Here is a 13363-nt window from a genome sequence, read left to right on the forward strand (position 1 = left end):
GGTTGCTCTGATGCGGCGGATGTGTGCTGCTGAGTCAAGCCTGGGAACCTCAGGCCACCAGACACTGGCATTTCCAGCTCAGCTCTGGGGAAGCCCAACCATGACAGGCCTGCCTGGGATGGGTCTAAACATTGACTCCAGTCTCTAGCATGATCCCTAGCAAGTCTTCAGATCTGCCTCCTAGGGCTGTTCTGGACTGGATCAGAAAAGTCCATAGCAACTCTGGAGGTAACCTAGGCTCTATAATTTGGGGTGCGCTGGGGTGATTTTCGATAGGTTCTGAGAAGCCTTCATTTTGCTTGGTTTTATCACAGTGATGAACATCTCTAGTGGTATAAGGTCAGGTATTAATATACAGATATACTCTTCTTCAAGAAGATACAACATACATTTGTTCTTCTAGTATGAAGACGAGGGGATGATTATTTGCATCTTTTAAAACTTCTTTTTTGTTTATTTCAGGATATTATGAGGGTACAAACGTTTTGGTTACATTTTATGCCTTTGCCTTACCCGAGTGAGGTTTAGAGGCTTGCCCTTCCCCTCTACAATACACACCGTGTCCAAATCTATCTAAAACTTTTAAATGATGATCTTCTCCATGTCCCACTCTTTAGTTTCAATTGGGCAAGGCAAGGACTACCTTACCAACTGTGATGGTTAATTTTATGTGTCAACTTGACTGGACCACGGGCTGCCCAGGTAAACATTATTTCTGGGTTGGTGAGGGTGTTTCCAGGAGAGATTAACATTTGAATGGGTGGACTGAGCAAAGAAGGCTGCTCTCCCCAGTGTGGGCGGGCACCATCCAACCTGTTGAGGGCCTGAATAGAACAAAAGGCAGAGGAAGGAGGAATTTGCATTACTGTCTGAGCTGGAATGGCTCATCTTATCTTCTCCTGTCCTCACACTTGGCTTTACAACACTGGCTCTCCTGGCTCTCAGGGCTTCAGACACAGATCGAATTACACCACCAGCTTTCCTAGGTCTCCAGCTTGCAGAGGGCAGATCGTGGGACTTCTCAGGTTCCCTATCCTGTGACCTAATTCCTTATAATAAGTTCACCTCCCTATAAGAATATATATATGTGTGTGTGTATGTATGTGTGTGTCCTACTGGTTCTGTTTCTCTGGAGATCTCTGACTAATACACCAACATATTATAAACTGGCTTGCTACTTGTTTCAGTTATATATTGCTGTGGAATAACTTACCCCAAAGCATAGTGGCCATAAACAATAGCCATTCTGTTTCTCCGGGTTCTGTGGACCAGGAATTCCATTAGGTCCGAGCAGGGACAGCTTGTCTCTGCTCCATGATCTCTGAGGTTCCAGCTGAGATATCTCAAAAGGGGCTTGCTGGGATGGCTTGATTATAGCTGTTTCTTTGGGGCTTTAGGTTTTATTTTCAGCTGGGTTTCATGGTCTTCCTTGGAATGGTCTCTCCGTATATCTAGCATGGCTTCTTCCTAGCATGGTCGTCTCAAAGTAGTTGGGCTTCTTACATTGTAATTGGCTTATCCCCAGTGCAGGTGGAAGTTGTCAGGCTCTTAAAGCTTTTGCTCCCCCAAAAGAGAAACAACCTTAACATTGGGACCTGGCTGGACACGCTCAGCTCAACATTAGTGTTGCTGGGAGCTGTCCTGGTAATCACTGCTAGATGATGACTTTTCTTGTCAAAAATAAACATTTTCACTGAAGATGGATATTAGACAAGGTTATTCTGTTACCAGGATAGAGCAAGACCAAAAAAAAAAAGAAAGATCCTTCCATAATCATGTCCAAATGAAGACAAAAACAAGAACATAGTGGCTAATGTGAATTACTTCTGCCTCTTTACTATTAATAATTATAATATAAGACTCATTCCATTATTTTTACCTTCTTAGATAAAAGTTAAGATGCCCGATCATCACATCACACCCATTTCCTGACAGCATCCATTCTGAACAAAGCCCCACTTCCTTGAACTCACCTGCTGCAGCTCTATGAAGTCCTTTCTAACTCCCTCTTGCTGAGACACTGCACAGATCCCTGTGTTGTACCTTCTCCCTGCTTGCACCCAGTCAATAAACCCAATTTCATCAGCCCGTAGGTGCACTCCTTGTGTCTTTGTCGAGGGGCCACAGATACCCACATTGGCACAGTGTCACTTCCACTGCATTCTGTTGGTCAAGGCAAGTCACAAAGCCACCCAAATTCACAGGAGGGGAGAAACACTCTGCCTCTTGCTGGGAGGAACAGCATGTGCAGACAGGGAGGGAAGGGACTGACGGTGCCATCTTTGGAAATAACCTACCACAGTACTGTAGAACATTCATTTAACATTTTCAGAAAGTAGTTGCATCTTAGTTTAAATTGTGTGTGAGACACTGTTCCTGGCCACCTGTTAGGCCATATTCAGTGGCTAGGCTTTATTCAGGTAATAAAAGATTTAGCTTCTCTTTATACCTTCAAGATAAGACTCTCCTTCAGTGTTTTCATTTCTGTTTTTGCAAACAGGGAGGTCGTTGCACACGTTCGCTTTCATCCAACACTACACACAGAACCTCTGCTCTTTCCTGGCCGCTGATGGTACCTTCCTTCTCTCCTGTGGGGTTTCCTTGCTGGTCACCTCTGGAACTCTGGACAAGCAACTTTTCTGGTTGTGTTGCTATTACTGCCTTTGTGCCATGGAGGAGAATTGGTGGGACCCAGGCTGCTGTCCTTTCATGGCTCCCTGTAGATCCCAGGGACCGCTAACCTCAAGGCTGTTCTGTGGAAGGGACTTTAACCATGGTGAGGCATCACGCAGAGACTACTGTGCAGAAAGGAAATCTGACAAAGCAGTGTCTGCTGGTTCAGTGCTCTACATCTCTCTGTTCCAGGGGAAGGTTCTTGTTCATCCCTCTCCTGCCCTCCTCCCCCAATGGGACAATTGCCACATTTGGATCATACCTTGGATGCCCCCTTTTGTCTTGATACACACAGCAATCACTTACACATATATAATGAATCACCCTAAGGTTAACCATGGATTTTCTTGGATTCCTCATTTGTATATAAAATTGTGGATGCTTTTTTCCGTCTTTTTGCATATCTGTATTAATTTTTCAACAATGAATATGAATTGCTTTTGTAATATTACAAAAAATCAAGAATCAAATCTTTATTACAAACAAAAGAAGAGGCTTTACATAGAGTACCCTAATAATTCAGATGTTTGAAAAGACTTTTCCCCTGAGCTTTACGTTTCTCATTACTTTCTCTTTAACCTTGCCAGGAAATGTTTAGAATGTAGCATGGAACAAGACAGTGTGGTTTCCAATATAAATGCATTATGACTTTTTTAATACTTTTATAAGATATGGGATTAGAGAGCAGGTCCTAGGAAAGAAATGAGGTGTTTCCCAACTTAGTAGAATAATCAGTTCTGTTAGTATGCAACTTGGGGCAGGAAAATGCTGAATTTCTTGGCCAGCAGGAAATGCATAGATTGTACTCTGGAGCCTTAGGAAACGGGGTTGTAGGAGTTGTCTGTGGAAGCAAGATAAAGATGATGTCATCTTACAATAAGATCCTTTAGGGACTTAACCTTGGACAGAGCTCGTAATGGCCCAACTGACACTGAATTCTACTTGATGCAAGATATGTCCTGCTTCTGGTGTTGAATGCATTTCCCTAGCACCTAGTCATTGAATTTCAAGGTGACAAAATGAGAATACAGGAGAGATTAGTATATGTCCTTTCAACATAATAAAGGGAGCATCGCGGCTGCCTCCTCTCAAACACCTTGCTTTTTAAATTTACTTCATTACTCATTAGCTTTTTCACCTGTAGGTAAAGAGGTTGCATGAAGCATGTGAAGGCTAAGGATGAAGATTCATAGCTTAGGAACATATGTAAGCACCTTCTTTATTCCTTCTATTGTGCTGTGCACGCCCCCACATGTTAGAAAATACTTATAACAACATTTTTAACAATAACCATTGAGTACTTACTATGTCCCAGATGTTGAATTGTGTCCATTTGTCATTCAGTCCTTAAAACAATAGGCCAATTCTATTGCCTCTTGTTTTATAGGCGAAGTAACTGATACTCAGAAAGGTTAAGTAATTTGCCTAAGGCCACATAGCTAATATGAAGCCATTCTAGGATATTAAACACAGTATTAAAGTCTCCTTACCCTCAGTCCTGAGATATTTCCATTAACTTCAGTGTGAAACCTCCTTCATGCTGATTATTAAATGTGTTTTTTTTTGCTCTGAGCAAGTGATTTTTTGCTGTATTTCATTTTGACTTTACACTTGAGAGCCAATCTTTGGTGCAAATGTGGTAAAAATGATTACGGTGGAATCTGCCTATAATGTTCTAGAATTTTTCCTCATCTGACATTTATCTATTAAATATCTGGCCTAATGCAAACATATGCAGCGATTCCCACTTACAGTGTTTTACTACTTATTGAATTTTCTCTTCTTGATCCTTGGGGGCAAAATTTAAAAGAGCATCCATGGCAATCCATTAGTGAGACCAAACCACTCGAAGATGTGAAGGGCCATGTGAACATTCAGTATTGGCCTCACATTTTTTCCTCTGGAATTCTCTTCCATGAGTGATACAATTTGAAACACATTTCCTCACAGTGAGATACCCAGGGAAGCTCAGTGGAGAGCCACAAAAGTGATGAAATGTTTAAAAAATAAGACCCTTGAGGACAAGGTAAGAGAATTGAACATGTTCAGCCTTGAGTCAAGAAGACTTAGGGGAGAAATAACTATAAATATGTGTGTGAATATAGTAGACAAGGTGAAAGGCAATTATTTTCATTATAAAGGAGAGCAGAGGAAATAGGAAAGAGGTTAAATTATAGTAAGGAAAATTTAGTTTAAATTACGATATTAATACGTACCGAGGTGCCTTACTGAAAATTCCATTTCCACCCATTATCACTAGGGTGATTACCTGGGCTAAGTATTTACCCAATTTGAATCTCATTTTTCTCATTTATAAAATGAGTGATAAAACCACCTTATTAACAGATTATAGTTTTTAAAAATGAGATGAAAAATGGATCCCTTATCATAAACCTGGCAGTGAGAGAGCACTCTGGTTACATTGGTTTTCTCCTTACAACAACTGTACGAGGCTGGTTGTTTTATCACCTTGTTACAGAGGAGGAAACTGAGGCTCATAGGATTAGTTGGCTTGCCCCAGTCTCTCTCTGTATGTGTAGCCTACAACAATTCAGTGCCTGGTTCTTAACTGATATTAGTCTCCTTCTTGTCCCTACCTACTGCTTTGGGGGATCTTCTATGCACTCCTTTTTGCTTTGTGACTTAGGGAAAATCAGGAAACCTCTCTGAGCACCCTATTTCCTTATTTAGATTGAGGATGATTAAGATAATGGCCAAAGCACTTGTTCCAGAGTGTGCAAAAATAAAAGTTGATTGACTCTAGCCCTAAGAATAATTTGAGAGGGTCTCGGCTCTTGGTTTGGGAGAGATGGCTGTGGAGCAGGGTGTCAATGTTCCCAGAGGTGAGTAGGATGAGATGGGAGGGGCTTGTTTCTAAGATACTCCTGCCTTCCTGGACACAGGTGAGTGAGTGGAATGCATGGCCATTCAGATTGAGCATTAGACTTTTCTGGAAGCCCTAAAAATCTTTTAATTAAAAGAAACCAAGAGGAAAACAAAAGCTCAGTGACTTTCTAGGTAATATGAACAATATGAAGTCACAACATGGTTTGGACAAAAAAAAAATCTTAAAAGGGAGAGTATGGGTTTTATTCTTCTCAATGGGTTGACTCTTTAGCAAGCCTCTTTGGATCAAATATATATTATGTATATATTTTATATATAAAAATCATACATTTATAAATCATATGTATATAAATCATACATACATGATTTTGAATTTTCATCTCTCTGTAAATTTATTGTTTCTGGATTAACAATAACAACAATGATAATAGCTAAAATTTATTGAATACTTCTTAGTACCAGGCATTGGGGTAAGTGCCTCACACACATTTATTCATTTAATTCTCACAATACTCCCATAAGTAGGAGTTATTTATTATTACTCATTCCACCACACTGAGCTGGGGACTGGTTTCCTCATATGAGAAGTGTGTTTGATAGTCATGGTAAATCTGCAAATATGACAAATATCTAGTGAGTAGAAACCAGAGATGCTATATGCTCTCCAATGCAGGAGATTATTGCTTAAAACATGACCTTGGCCAGCTGGAAATACCAATAGAATCCCTCTTGAGAAACTTTTTAGCTTTAGATAAACCCTCAAGTTTCTGAGAAGCACCTCAGTGCACCTTCAATGAGATATGAAGGCGTTTCCTATAAGGTAGACCATTTGTACCCTTCCAGCATGTGTTGGTTGCTATAAATACTGAAGGACCCGACTCACTGGTAACAGGATCTGTAAAGATGGCAGTAACTAAAATGCAGATTCAATGGAAGGTGACTATTGAGGCTGATGTGGCTTAGGTTTTATCTATAGAGTTCAGTGGTTCTCACACCTGCCTGATCTTAACAATTCCCTGGAAAGCTTCGAAAACCACAGATTCCTGGGCACCAGTCCTGGAGAGTCTGATTCAATAGGTCTGAGATGGATGGATGGCCCAGGACTCCTTGTTGTTGCTGTTATTCTGTGAGTGATTCTGATGTTTGGTCAGGTTTGGAACCACCGATCCAGTCCAATGTGTGCATTTACAAATGGGGTGTGTGTGTCCCCGGGATGGCAGAGCTCAGCCTGGCACTCAGATCTTCTGCTTCTTCAACTCCCAGCCCAGCTCTGTGCTCACTGCTCAGTACTGCTTCTTGGTGTTGGGGTTCTTCATAAGGAAAAAAAAAATAGAAAGTAAATAAAGGGCATCCTGAATTTCCAAGTTAATGGTCATGTGCTGTTTCCCCAGGCATTTGCTGTGCATTTAGAGGGCAGGCGCTAGGGTTCAGGATGCTAGCATAGGCTCAAGATTGACCATGGCACAGGGGGAGTTCGCAGCCACCCCAGTAATTAGGAAAACTTGCTAAATAAAAGCGACAGCTTTGGTACTTAATTTCTAGGTGGACTTGTGACTGTCAGGGAGTAAAATAAAGAGTTTCTTTTTCTTCAAGGGGATGAGGTGATGTGAGGAAGGACAATGAGAGTCAAAGGAGCCACTTTCATCTGGGAAGCCAAACTGACTCTGGCAGAAGCTCAGAGGAAGCCGTTTTAACCTTACCCAGAATCTGCGGATCTCCTGAGTCACTGGAGAGGGAGAGCCCTGGTTGCACAGGCGACTAGTTCTATGTGTATAGGCTGTGTGTGTGTGTGTGTGTGTGTGTGTGTGTGTGTGTGAGATAACTTTAAAAACTTGGGGAAAGAGTTTACCACATTATAGAAATAAGAAAAAAGATGCACAGCAAGAGGTTAAGTAACTTGTTTAGATCAGGAGCGGTCCTGGGATTTAACCCATAGTTGTCTGACCTCCACACCTGCCCTCAGAACGGCAGCTCTTTCTGCCCACACTAGGAAGGCTGCGTCAAGCCACCCAGGGGTCGGCAGCCACAGGTTGATCGGAAGGTCATCTTTCCCAGCCTCAGGCTCAGAACTCTGTTTCCGGTTTCTCATTTTCTGGTTAAACTCTGGACCAAGTCTGTGCAGTTGAAGGCTGCATTCGTCTGACCACCTCCCCCCCTTGCCCACCCCCAGCTCAGCCTGGGATCTGGGGGCCGCCCCCCGCCTGCAGCAGGGGACTCAGAACCTTATCTGTGGCTTCCAGGCTGGCCTCGGCCTCATTCTTAGGACTCCTGAGTGGCACCTACATGCCTGCATCCTCTACTAACCTCCTGCTTTCGAGTCATTCTTCAGCTGGGCTCTTTCTGGAAGGCTCTGTCTTGTGGGGCAAAGAAAATGAGGCTGGAGCCAGAGGAGACTCAGTGGGAGGCTGTTTGGGACCAGTGTGTACTCTCCACCAGGGCCAGGTGGAGCTGCTGGGGAGTTTCTGCACAGATCTCTGCACGCAGACTTGCCCTGCGTTTTGTTCTATGGCCAGTGCAGGCCGCTGCCCTGCAGAGCATCATTCATGGCCTCTGGAGGCAATGACACAGCAGAAGACATAACAAAATAGCCAAAATTTTGGCTTCTGAGTCCCGAAGACCTTGGGCCTGAGGGAACTCAGCGGCAAAAGAGGGATTACTCGAGTACTGGGCTGAGCGGAGAACGGGAAGGGAAGGAAGAGAGAGACGTGCACCGGGCGCTAAGCATTGCAGCTGGGGAGCAAGGGAGGTTTGCATAAACCCCAGTTAGGTTTAGAGGATCTGAGAGTGGAGAAAAAGCCTGAAATGTAATGTCCCCAACTCAGGTAGAGACTCAGGAGATGTTAGGCCCCGTCACAGAGATGCCCACATGGGATGTCCAGTGGGTGTTCCTGAGACAGCCTCACTCTCCCAGCCCACCAAGCGCCAGCAGGGCACTGCACCAAAAGAGTCCCTGTACCAGACAGCAGGGGACGAGAGGCAGAGGGTCCCAGCCTCACAGAGTCCCCATGACCCCAGCAAGATGTAAGAGTAGCAAGATCTCCCGCTGCCAGAGAGGAAGGAAGGGAAAATGAGAGACAGCAGGACCCAAAGGGGCCTGGCAGTTGGGAACAAGGGCTGATGATTCACTGACTGGTGTAGACAGAGGGGAGGGGACTAGTTGCGGACAGGGACAGGTCCTGATGCCAGCGTGGGCTTGTAATGGATAAGGTCCAACGTCTTCTGCTGCAACACTACCCTTGCCCTGCATGAGCCCCTGGAATTTAGACACAACCATGGGGGTAGGAGGGGAAGGGGAGGCTGGACCAGGGATTGGATAAGATTATTTGTCAAAGCAACTGTGATGATTTTTTTTTAAAGTTACCTTATTTTTGTATTTTTATTTTTGCAAACACAAGATTCTGAATGGAGAACCCTTGTCCTCCTGTTGTTTCAGGCCTTTCTCCCCCACAGGTCTTAGCCCCAGGAGGCCTCCCCTGATTTCTGGGGCAGGAAACAGACAGGTACTCCTGGAGCCAGAGCATCCACATTCAGCATCTTTCTTTCCTCCGGCTTCTCCTCTGAGTGCTTGGGTGGTAGATTGCTGCCTCTGACACCCTAATATCCTCCTTTTGTGGGCTGCTATGACTTAATCTCTGCAAGATTAACCTTATTATCATCAGTCTGGCTTATCTGGCATGATCGCAGCATGCGGCAGCTTGCTGAAAGGAAGGGCCTATTAGGAGATGCTTGTTATAACAGCAGGAGGAGAGAGGGATAACACGCACAGCCAAGCAGCTTAGCATTTGACTGATAGGTACATAAACAAGGAAATACCATGGCTGGATTCGCATGCTTCCGAGGAGTCCAATAACATAAAAAATTCTGTGCTGTCAGTTTCACTAATTCCATTAAATTAGTTGATATCAATTTCATGAATTCATTTATCATTCAAGACTTGTGGAGGACTCACTATGTACCAGATTCTGTATCAGATGCGAGGGGTACAGATGTGGCACTTAGGTTCTGATGGGAATACAGGCCTATAGAGCCAGAAAAATTCATTTAAAAATGACTTAGGAGTCATTTAAAAATGACTCAGGAACTTTCGTTAGGAAAAATTGAGAGAACTTCAGTCTCGAATGTAATTGGAATCTTCACCTCAGAGTGGAGTTGAAAATGCTATAGCCTAAGTGGCTGTTTACTGCTTTTCATTAGCAGTTGCTCACATGTCATGGGGTGGGGGAAGAGGAATTGGCGATCTTAAAAACAGGGTAAAAAAAAGCTGGGTTAGGGTGTGTGTTCACCTTGAATATGTTCTATTTAACAATTGGGTCATGTGCATCTGGTGTAGGAACCTTTTTCTACCATAAGTGACACCAATAAATGTTTGTTATTTAAAAAAAAAAAAAAAAAAAAAAATGCAGGGAGAAATCACATAGTTTCTGGACTTAAGGAACTTTTGCTGTTTCATTCAAGGTAACAGGTGATTTAATAGAACAATTTACAAGGTTCACCCAATTCAGTTCAACAATTATTCCGGGACACTATGTCCTGTCTTCTTATATCCATCAGAGGAATTTTCCTAAAGCAGCTCTTCAGATTTCTTCTAGATTATTATTTTTGGATTCTGAGTGGTACCTATTTCTCCCCAATTTAACCATATAGGTCTGCAGTATAGGGACCTAATAAGTTTCTTCCCCTGGCAGTTTTTAATCTCACCTTTAAATTGTATTGATGATTGCTATCATTGATTAACACTGTGTATCAGATTCTGAATGTGGTACTTTCTCTCTATTAGTTCATGTAAACCTCACAAAGTACTGGCGAGGTAGGAATTGCTAATTTAAGAATACCCATCAAGAAAGTAATTCTTGGAGAGATTTATCTGCTCAAAGCAATATAGCTAGGAAGTGATGAAACTTTCATCAAGGTATGAAACTTGATCTGCTTCACTCCACGTACTCAGCTATGTTGAAATTTATTGGTTCCTTTGTGTTAGGTCCTATTCCAAGAGAACCCACACTCATGACCTTTTTAGTCCTCACCACAACCCTTTGAGGTGGGAACTATTTTACAGATGGGGAAACTGAGGCTCACAGAGGTGAGTAACTTGCCCAAGGATGTGAAACAAGTAGCAAAATTTAAACCTTGGTCTTTCTGATTTTCAGAGCACTTGTGCCATAGCTTCTAGTGTACATTTAACTAATTGTATCCAGGTGGAAGAAAATAAACTACGTTTATTGAATTGCTCCTTAGTATCAGTGTCTGTATTTTTTCTCCAAAACAGCTCTATAGAGTAGGCATTATCTCTACTTACTGATGGTGCAGGATCTCTGGGCAGATGGATATTTTTACCCACTGTCATAGAGCAAGTTAAAGTGGGAGCTTGACATCTTAACTGGTCTATTTTTCCCATTATATCATCTTACTTCCCAAAGAAATAAAAATTCATGTACAAAAATCATTTTATGCATTAAATAGTTTCAATTCCTGGAGGACTTGCCAGGAAAAACACCTGTGACCACTGTTATAAATGCTTCCTCTTGTGTTTCTAAGCATCTTTCAATTCACGTACCTGAATGAGTTGTAATACTTCTAATTCTTGTTGGGTTTATTTAAAATAAGAAAGTGGTTTTCATGGTGTAAGGCATGGAGACCTGTTGTCTTTTGTGTGTCCAGGACACATCCAAGCACCCATGGATTCAAAATGTCATATCTGGGTTGAGCATGAGCCTAAATAGATGGTGAGAGTGATTTTACAATGGGAGCATTGTTGTAACGTATCAAGAAAGAAAATAATGGGCTATCCCATGTTATTAAAAAAAGTCATGAATAAAAGTGAAAGAGTAATTCACACAAAGGTGATGAGAAAGGGTTAAAAGTGCTGAAAATGTCTGATGGGACTGAAAGATATAAGAAAAAACACAGGCGTCAGGAGCCCCCAAACCTCTGTGTAGGAATGTGGCCAACAGCTTTCCATAATACATCTACAGGAGTCATTCCTCCTGCTATTTTTATGTTCAGGGCTAGAAAGCCTCCTTATAATGTTGGGGACCATGAATAAACCCCTGAGATTCTAGGATCCCAGAGAAATTTAGGAAACCTCCAAATCTTTTCTGAATCTTCCAAGATCCTATTTAAAAAAATTATGCCTGTGATCCAGGCAAATTAAAGCCTAATCAAAGTAGGCTGTTTTATTTATTTTCCTTTTTTTGTTATTTTAAAGGAAAAACTTGCATTTAGTGACTTCAATCAAATGTATCCTTTTTATTTGTTGCTCCCTTCTATTAGATGCTGGAACAAGCTGATGCAGCGTGTGTGTGTGTGTGTGTGTGTGTGTGTGTGTGTGTGTGTTGATGGGGAGACTCTATGTTATTGCCACAATAAATATTACAGTGCAAAGCCCCAGCAGACCATTTCCCCTAGCGATGGCTGTTTCAGAGTGTACCGAGGCTTGGTTACCATGAATTCATGCCTTGTGTATGTTATTGTAAAAGGAACATTGTGATAATCCATTGTCTTAATGGGTCTGGACTTGGCAGTAGGAGAGGCAGGCTGAGCCAGGGGGCCGGGTACACAGCAGCCCGAGGGACTGGGAGCTGCAGCCCATCTGTCTGGAGGCCAGCTTGTGTCTTCATGCTGTGCTTTACCTGCGCAAAAGGGGTGCCTGCCCTGCCCCTCTGCGCTTTACAGGGTCCTTCTCTGGCCCTCTTTCAGCTGTGTCAGAGCCCAAAGGGCATGGGGATGTGCTTATGCAGAGTCCATACTCACTCCTTCTAGAACAACCTTCAGCAACCTAGTACCCAGACTTCCCTTCCCGACTAGCCTGACCCCACTTCTGGGGTCTCTTCTTGGACTCAGTCCTCCTGAGGGGAAGTTACTCTGCAGACGGGAATCCCCACACCCCTGCAGTGGCCACGGGGAGGCTGTTAGCAGAGGTGTGGGCAAAGCTTAGATGTTGGATGGGGCGTGCACACATGTAAACATGCGTCTCTTACGGTGCCACAGGGAGCTGGATGTAGACACAGAGGTAAAGTGGGCTCTAGGCTGAGAACCAGCCTAGCTTCCTCCACGCTGCCACCGTGTCCCAGCAGGAAATTCCAAAGAGTCTGAGACTGGCAAATTTGAACTGGCTTCCAGGTTAGCGTACTTGTCAAGGTAAGATGGAATATGTTTTATGCAACAGTTGCTAGCTCAGTTTACAATATCTAAAAGTCTAGAAGTACAGTGTGTGTACTTCATTTGTACTCATGCCACAGGTCTTGCGAATATTAGGGCTGGGACTGGCAGGGACTGACTGCAGGTGGGGTGGTGCTATGGAAGGCTTGGAGAATTTGGTCTAGTGTTAGGTTGGATATGATTGGCTGTCCCAAAAATAACCTACCTGTTCTTTGAGAAGGACAGAATAACAGTAGTCAATATCAGGCAGAAGTGAATGGGTTCCAGCTCTCTCTTTTGGGCAGCTCATTTTCCTTTCCCTGAGCACTTGGGCTCTGTATATTTCTTGGAGATATATTATGGCTGGACAAAAACTAGATATAGGGGAAAGTGTATCTGGAGTCAGACTGATAAAGAAAAATTCAACACTGCCTGTTATTATCTTCAATTTCTCTGGTTAAAATGGGGATAATGATATTTGATCCTGGGATTATTTTGAGGACAAGATGTATTAATGTAAAGTGACTCACATATTCTTAAAGTTTAATAAGATGTTCAACCAAGGGCTCCTCTCTCCTCTTTCTGCTTTGATTAAAAAACCACATTTTTCTGTATTTTATTTCCTTGAATACTTGCCCAAAGCCTCATTATTATGGAATTCTTACTAATGACATATTTAATAATATGAACATTCTAAGGAATAGTT

Source organism: Lemur catta, chromosome 1 (assembly GCF_020740605.2).
Source record: "Lemur catta isolate mLemCat1 chromosome 1, mLemCat1.pri, whole genome shotgun sequence".
Lineage (NCBI taxonomy): Eukaryota > Metazoa > Chordata > Mammalia > Primates > Lemuridae > Lemur > Lemur catta.